The 8,932-nt window shown below is 43.6% G+C and overlaps 1 long non-coding RNA gene across 1 annotated transcript; it reads left to right on the top strand.

Moving 5' to 3' along the window:
* The first annotated feature begins 4,428 nt into the window (after positions 1 to 4,428).
* On the top strand, positions 4,429 to 8,100 carry LOC123132404 (uncharacterized). Its single transcript, XR_006464685.1, has 4 exons — positions 4,429 to 4,990; positions 5,706 to 5,786; positions 7,666 to 7,760; positions 7,881 to 8,100. It is a non-coding gene; the product is annotated as an uncharacterized lncRNA (long non-coding RNA).
* Positions 8,101 to 8,932: the final 832 nt, after the last annotated feature.

The following is an 8,932-nucleotide window of genomic DNA, read 5'->3' on the forward strand; positions in this document are numbered from 1 at the left end:
GAGATGAAGAAGAGAGAAGAATGAGAAAACGCCGGGGCGTGCCTATTTACAAGGGAAAAGGTGAAAAGACGGGCGTGAAAATCGAGGAAGAGCCGAATAATGGTTATCTAACTAGATGGACGCCTCGATTCTCGGAAGGCATTAAAGATGAAGATCCGTTGGGAGATGACATCATAAAAGTTTTTCGTGTTTTCCAGAGATGACATCATGGCGGGTTATAAAAACCTCTGCGAGGATAAGAGGATGGATTTTATCTAAGTATTGAAGATTGACAAAGAACAAAGTTCGAAGTCAACCTGGGGCCTAATGTTGGGGATATAACTATCAGTTATGACCTAACCAGGAGGGGCCGGGTCACGAAGGAAGCCCAGTAAACACTCAAGACGATAGTTTATTAAACCTTATAGAAGGCCTAAAGGCCCGGAGGCGGCTTAAGGCCCAATATTGTAAACCGCCGTATATAAGGGAAAACTTGTATAGAAAGGCATGTAAAAGAAGACACCAAGCCGGACACGTTTTATGAGCCGTCCGGGACTCTGTAGGCCACCAGCCGTCAACCCGTGTATATAAGGGGACAACCCGGTGGCGGCTTAGGGCAAGAAACAAGAGATCGATAAGCAAGCCAGCGAACTAGCCTCTTGGTAATCGAAACCCCAGCAATACCAACACAACTAGACGTAGGCTTTTACCTTCATCGTAAGGGGCCCAACTAGTATAAAACCTCTCATGTCCTTTGTCCCGATTAACCCCTTTAAGCTTGCTAGTTGCGATGGCCCTACGACTAAGTCCTTCCACTAGGACATCTGTCGTCACAATTCCACGACACAATCCTTGTTTTGTTTGAGTTGTGGTATTCGAGTTGCTTCGAAGTCAAGTGTTGAGTCCATACCTTTCCTAAGCGGTGTCCTCATACTCCTATGTAGTACCAATCCTTATTGATCTTCGAGTTTGCCATCTCAATTTCATCTAAACCGATGTGTCTCTCTTCAAGTGGATCCGATCTTTTTCAACATCCGCAAGATCAACTCAAGTCTTCTCAACGTTGTTTGTTTCTTCCGCCCCAAGTTGCCTTTGTTTTTCCCTCCCTCCCACCCCTTTTTTTTCAAGGACTCAGATTTCTTAATCATGTATCCTTTTATTTGTGAGAAGTCTCTTCAGTCTTTTATTTCAATGCTCTTACCCGGTGTTTCTCATGAAGATGCTCCACTAATCCATCATTCTTCTTTATTTTATTTTCCGGTGGATTCAATTCAATATTTGGTTTTGAGCATAGTCCTTTCATTTGTCCAATGCTTTCTCATGCCGGTGCATCTCATAATCATTCCCCGCTTGCTATTCAATTGTTCCGGAGTGCTGAAGACATCTCAGAAGATTCGTGTTTTCCATTGCTAATTCGTTCAAGATATCTTGAGGTTGTTATCTTGTTCAAGTCATTTAATTCAACCGGCGTAATCTCCCTTTCAAGTAATCATTCAATGGTGTATCTTTTGAGTGGGCCCTAACCCACAGGTCTTTTCCCAGGATCTTACCTGACTCTTCTAATTTTCTGGAGTTATTCTCAAATTCTTCTCCATGTTTGACGTAAGAATGAATTTTCATCAGTCAATTGTCGTCTCCAATATCGCTTTCAAATTATTTTCATCTTTGGCTCAACCTCTCCTCTTTTAATCATTCCGGAGTGTCTCAACAATTTATGGTGGTGTTTCTCATCGTCATTCTCTGCATTTGAAGACCGAAGAAGAGTTTCTCTGCAATCATATCCGTTCTCTTGAAGATTCTTGGTTCTAGCTTCATGATATCCTCTAATATTTGTTTCCGATTGTGAGAATTCTTTCCACCTATCCGGAGCTATTCAGGAGTCTTTTCAGTTTGATTCTCCGGAGCCCATCATCTCATAATTTTTCATTCCAGCTTTCAGCTATCGTTCTCCAAATCTTACCAGTGAATCATTGAAGTATTCTCTAATCAGCTCGTGATTCTATTCGTTCTCTTGCATCTAAACTCTCTCGTGTATCTTAATTCATTTTTGTAATTCTTCCCGGTGTTTCTTTATCTTTTCTTCGTCCGTTTTCAATTCTTACAGTGGTTCGTTTAAGATTTCTCTTCCTTCACTATCTTATCAATTCATTCGTTGTTTCAATTCTACCGGTGGATCGTTGAAGACCTTCTCAAGTTGCGCTATATCTATCTTAATCCTTTCTACGAGAATAAGTAGTATGCCAAATCCATTGTTTGTCATCAATTTAATTGGTGAAGGATGAGCATAATGTAATTCTTATTCTTGTTTCATCGAGTAAGTTCAATTCCTGCTTTCCAGAGTGGTTCATCATATCACATTCTCGGTTCGAGATGCTTTATCTTATCTTTTCCAAGAGTTCCAAGCTCTCGCAATTATATCACCACGGAGATCCATCTAATCATTGCAAGTCTTCACCTTGTGTTTTCAACTTCTCTTTCATTTCGATTGATCATTCTTTTGTTACCGGAGTTCTTCATGGACGCTCTACATGATGGTTCATCAAGGATTTAATTACTTCTCGAAGTGTTCATTGAGATTATTTTCAAGGGAGCTCAAGCATTCTTCACCTTGCAATCCGGAGTGCAATTCTTTCCACCTTATCTTTTGAGATGGTGTTATGTCTTTCTTGACAATTTCCCTTCATGTTTCATGAGTCAAAAGTTGTCAGGAATGAGATATTTAAACCCACCAATCTCTTCATTGGAGTTATCTTGGGTTATATTTCACCTAAAGCTTTCCCTAAGGATTGTTTCTATTTATGGTGCTCATAAATAACCCAAGTTCTTCATTTATCCTTCCGGTGAAATAGTTTCTCGTCTCCTTGTTCATATCAATCCAATATATTGTTTTTCTTTAGTGGCAGAATTTCACCTCAAGTTTTCGAGATGCTTTCTATAAGCCCACATCAAGCTTATCCTTTCGTTGTTGATAATCCAACAACTCCGTCCTAGCATTTGTTGTAAGCGTGCTCTCTCAAGATCTTGTTTCCCTCCGTTCAATCCATTCCATTCTTTCTTCCGGAGGCATTGTGATGTTGCTCTCTTCACTCATCATCTCGAGTGGTGAGGACCGTGTTCTTTTCATGCTTATCCATTTAACCGGAGTGTTGTGTCCTTTGCTCAAGTTCTTTTCGCCTTATCAAGTCTTGCATCTCTTTTCAACCGGAGTGTTGTCCGAATTTGTTCTTCCATGTTCCTCTTCGTTGTATTCTTTCTTTCAATTTGTTCAACCTATAAAGGTTCTTTGGTTTCACTCGTTTGTCAAGAAGCAACTTAGTTTTACCTCTTATCTTGCTCTTCCTTTTCCCTCCGGTGCCATCCTAGATCTCGGGACGAGATCCTCTCGTAGTGGTGGAGTGTTGTAACGCCCCGAGACCGTTGCGCCAGGTGTCTTCCAGTTATTCGTTGTTGTTGTCTTGTCATTTGTTTGTGTGTCATGCATTTCATATCATGTCATCATGTGCATCGCATTTGCATACGTGTTCGTCTCATGCATCCGAGCATTTTCCCCGTTGTCCGTTTTGCAATCCGACACTCCTACGTCCTCCGGCGCCCTCTTTTGTCTCTTTTTGTGTGCGGCTGTTAAATGTTCTCGGAATGGACCGAGATTTTCCAAGCAGCCTTGGTACACCACCGGTAGACCGCCTGTCAAGTTTCGTGCTATTTGGAGTTCGTTTGATACTCCAATGATTAACCGAGTAACCGTAAAGGCCTCGTGTGTGTTGCAGCCCAACACCCCTCCAAAGTGGCCCAAAACCCATCCACACCCCCTCCATCCTCTTGTCCACTCGATCACGATCGCGTGACCGAAAACCGCACCTCATTTGAACACTCCTAGCTCCCTCTACCTATAAATAGGTGCCTCCTCCTCAAATCCCGGATGAAACCCTAACTGTCCCCCTCCTCGCGCCGCCGGACGCTTCCCTCCACCGGCCAGACATGTCTGCTGCCCTCACCACGCCACGTGTCGGTCCCTGATTGGGCGAGCCGCCGCACCCCCACCGGCCCGCTCGGCCCGTGCGGGGCCCCCGCGGCCCCACTACACCACAACACCAAATTCCCTACTGATGTTGGTCGGGAAAGGTCAATATACACCAACATACAGTTGGTCGGCAATGTTCCTATCGGACTGTAGGTCGGTAATGCTTGTACAGGCAATTGAGTGTCGGTTGGTAATAATAAGACATTTAATGTCTCATTCTCAGACGGCAATACTCTTACACCCAGCCAACCATCGGTCGGGAAACATTACCGACCGACCGATCGTTGGGCCAGCGAAATAGCCCGCGCCAATCGTTTGGGCCAGCGAAATAGCCCGCGCCAATCGTTTGGGCCAGCGACATTTAGCTCGCGCACGGGGCTAAGAAAGGCTTTGCGCCAACCAGCCCAAAAAGCCTCCAGCTTTTCTCCCTTTCCCCTCGCAGCCACCACACATTAACCCTATCCCCACCCACGCTTTCTTTCCGGCGATGGCGCCGCTGTTCTCTTCTCCGCGCACCGCCGTCTGCTCCGCGGCCGCTCCATCTCCTCCTCACCTGCCTCACCTTATCCCTTCCTCCTCCCACTCTCTCTGCCTTTCTGTGCTCCCGTGCTCCTAGTGTAGTGCCTCTTCCCGGCTCCCGCACCCAGATGCGACCGCCTAGGGTTCGCTGCGGACGGAGATGGCTACCACGGAGGTCGCCCCCTTCAGATCTAGTGGCCCAGTGCTCTACCAGGTGCGGTAGTCAAGGAGGACGCAGCGTCGTCACCAGGCTGGTGTTGGGTGCGCTCTGGCCTTCCTTCCAGCTGGTGTGTACCTTGCTCTTGGGGTAGCGCCGAGCGACGGCAGCGACTACAAGATGCAGCAGAAGCGGCGCATGGCCAAAGATCTAGGCCTCCGACCATTAGCGGTTGTTGTTGTGGCAGAAGCGACGGTACAGAGTTCGCGCCTCCGCCCTGTTCAGCCTTGCCTCCATCAACTCTGAAATCCCCGGTAAGCAAATTCATAATCCTGTTTTCATCGTGATTGTGTAAAAAGCTGGATATGGATGAAGACGAAGACCAAGGGCAGATTTTGTATATCTGCTAGCTTTACATCCATTTTTTCTGTAGTTTATTTTTGCCACGTGAAGCTGGATGAGTTTAGATTTGTTCATGAAATTGGATGGAATAGAGATAGGACTGTAATGCCCAGATGTATTTTCAACTGGATACCTATTGCCTAAACTACAAGAACACTAACAGAAGGTCACTGAATCCAATTTTATTTTCTGGAGCTCTTGAATAGACACCGTGCTTCATAATCAGCTCCAAATTCTCAATCCTGTAACACTAACATTATTTGGTAAAACAATAGAAATATGTTTCACAAAAATAGCGGCACATGATAAAAACCATATCCATATGATGATACAAAAAGCGGCACCCAAATCAAGTGCATACCATTCTTAATCATGTCTCTACTTACTTTAATTTCCAAGAAAGTTGGCCCTCAACAACCTTATTATCTTAGTGATTCCTGATCTTCCATCAAAGAATATCAATTCATTGCAAATACAGCACCATTATTATCTATTTGTTTTCATTGCTATCAAGTATTACCTCCGTACCAAAATATAGCCTACAAAAATGTCTTATATTTTGATACAGAGGTAATAACTTTTTGACCGTAATCCAAAGCAAAACCATCAAAATCGTTTGATTTGTAGGATTCTTCCTCCAGGCAGCGGCGCAATTTGTTGGCTTGCTCATCAATTGTGATACCCCATGGCCCCTGTCCGCACCTGCTGGTGAGTTCTTCCCTGAATGTTGCTGTATATTCCTTTGGTTGTTACTTATTGCATGAGAAAATAGGTTCCATGCTTTTTCTTTCCCATTTGAACCATGTGAAGACCCATTTCCAATACTTCCATTAATTCCATGCATCCTCTGGTTCTGCTATTATTCTATTAGGATTTTACTGTTGATTCAAACATGCTAGTTATTTAGCCTTTTTCTAAGACATTTGTAGCTATTCTGAGGGTGCTCATTCAGTAAATATATTCTTACCTCTGTCATGTCAGGGGCACTTAGACACGAAAGGATATGTTTCAGATATGAAGGTACAAAAATATATAAAGCATCATCAAGCAATGGAGGAAGCTAGATCCCAAAATCAACAAAAAGAAATGTAGAACTTAATTAGTTCCTGGAGCATATACCTAGATGATCATAGATCATGCAGGTTCATAACATGGAAAGGCTCTTAGAAAGGCGGTTTATATGGATGTTGTCCTCTGTTTATCTAACCAAAAGCACGGCGAGTGTTACTACAATGTACTCCCTCCGTTTCTAAATATAAGACCTTTTAGAGGTTTCAATACGGACTACATACGGATGTATATAGACGCATTTTAGAGTGTAGATTCACTCATTTTGCTTCATATGTAGTTTGTATTGGAATCTCTAAAAAGGCTTATATTATTTAGGAACAAAGGGAGTAGTAGTTATACTGTCGTTCATAGGATAGTCAAGTGATTATTTTTCGCTTCTGCCTCACATGGTTGTTGGTTGGAAAAAAGTTTATATCTTTTGTGCTACATTGGTTTTCTCAATTCCCATGAAATTCTAACTGGACTATCTCAGCCGTTGTTGTGTATATTTGTTTCCTTCTAAAAAAGAGGGGTTTTATGCAACCCTTCGTAGACACTACCGCGGATCTCGAGTAGCGAAATGTTCTTTCTTGAACCTTCCAGTGGTGAAATGTTATAACTTAGGTTCATGAAATGGGGAAAAAATCATGAGTTTAATTTTCTAGAGTACTGCATCAATAACCTAGGTAAATATGTTCTCCTTTGTTAGGTCCTTCCAGTTATGTACTTTTGCTGCCACTAATCGTGAACTATATTCAGCATTGAGCATTCTAATTATTCTTCTGCATTGTTCTCTATCTCGACAACTGCTGTAGTCCAGGCTGAAGCGATGGCATGTATGATTGATGTAGTTTCATCTCAATAAGAACTATTTGGTGTATAGTATGTTGGTCCCAGCCTACTTGCTGTAACTCCTGATTTTGATGGATTTTTTCATGGCTTTGATTATACAATCTAGAATTTGTACCGTTTTGAGCCAAATTCAACAGAGTATATCATCCAATGCTAACGGTTTCAATTATCATGGTATATTCAAGTCAAAGCTAAATACTATTCTGTGCCCGCCTACCTTGGCAAAGATTGCAGGTTAAACTACTTTGGTGCTGTAGGTTCTTTTCTTCTTACTCTTATTCTTTAGGTTTTATTTGTTATTCCTATTTCCATTCAGGGCGAAAAAAGCTGGGAACTGTTTGGACAAATGTACCTTTTAAGTGTTCTCCCTTCCTGCCCAAAACAATGTTAGGTGGGCTAAGATAATACTGTTAGGCGTTCAGAAAGAGTCACATCTATAATTAGCTTTCAGCTTGATATATCCAGTGTGAACTACTGGAAATATGTACATCTACTGAAAGAGTCATAGTTATATATATTTAGCTTTTAGCTCACTGTATCCAATATCTGTGAAGTTGTATGTTTATTGTTTTGGAAATAAGTGTGGAATATTGGCTGCTGTACCTATGTACGTAACTTAAGTATATGTCAGCACTATGCTCAGGAATCGTACAAAGTAAATGACGCATTTCCTTTCAATTGATAGACAAAAAGTGGACGGGGGGCTTCCATGCCACATCCATGGCTATTGCTGGAAGTTGAGCTGTCTTCATGTCCCAAAATGCTAGTTTTATAGATTATGTAAGTGTATTCTTCACTTTATGCTATTGTGTGTGCATGTACACATGTGAATTTTCCATGCATTCAATTTCATAAATTAATCGAGCATTCTAAAAGTTGGGACTTGTTTAACTTTTGTAGGAAGCAACCATAAGGACTGGACTCAGAAAGAACCATGAAGCCAACGGTCCATGTCAACTAGATGTTTGAGCTTTCATTTTGTACAACTGATGCATCATACTTGCATCTTTTATCTGTCCTTTTGTGAACATGATGTATGGTGTTTTGGTGGTTATATTTAGAGCAGACTGAAGTGTATGTATGTGACAATTAGTTAATGGAATAAAAAATGTTTGGTGCACCTGAAATATGGTGTCTTGGTGATTATGCTTAGAATGCATGAACTACATGTATGTGACAGCCAATACAATAGCTTAATTAAAGTTGTGGTTGGCTAAAAAAATGTTGATGAATTGTTTGTTGGCCAAGGAAAACACCATCTGATTGTTGGTTGGCAAAACAAACCCCGTCGGACAGTCGGTCGGGAAAGCCCAACATCAAGCCCATCAGAATGTTGGTCGGGAAAGGCCCATGGCTGCCCCAACATATTGTTGGTCGGGAAAGGCCCATCGCTCCATAGCAGGCCCAACAGACTGTTGGTCAGGAAAGGTACTCCATAGCCATCCAGCAGTCGGTCGGGAAAGATATGTCGGTCGGGAAAGGGTTTTCCCGTCTGGACTTTTCCTAACAGACACAATCGGTCGGCAATAGTCTTTCCCAACCGACTGTCTATCGCCGAAAGTAGTATTTCCGACCAACCTGGCTGTTGGGGATATAGTGCTGTGGTGTAGTGCCTGCCCACAGCGCCGCGTCTCTCCGCCGCCCTCGCCTCGCGGGAGGAGCCGCGCCGCCCCGCGCCTCCTCCGCCGGCCGCCGCCGCCCCTTGTCGGCCGGAGCCGAGCTCCGCTTCCTCGCCGCGGCACCGGCCGGACCTCCCCGCCGTCCTCACCAGATCCGGCCTCCCCGGCCCCGATCCAGCGAGCTCCGCGCCCCGCGCCGCCATCCTCTTCTTCAACTCCGGCAAGAGCTCCGGTGAACCTCGGGATCCACGCCGCCCGGATCTAGATCCAGAAAACCCTAGGTTGACGCATTTTTCCCTAAGTCCCAAACATTTTCATGCACTTTTCCTCATG

This window comes from Triticum aestivum, chromosome 6A, assembly GCF_018294505.1.
Source record: "Triticum aestivum cultivar Chinese Spring chromosome 6A, IWGSC CS RefSeq v2.1, whole genome shotgun sequence".
NCBI classification, from domain to species: Eukaryota; Viridiplantae; Streptophyta; class Magnoliopsida; order Poales; family Poaceae; genus Triticum; species Triticum aestivum.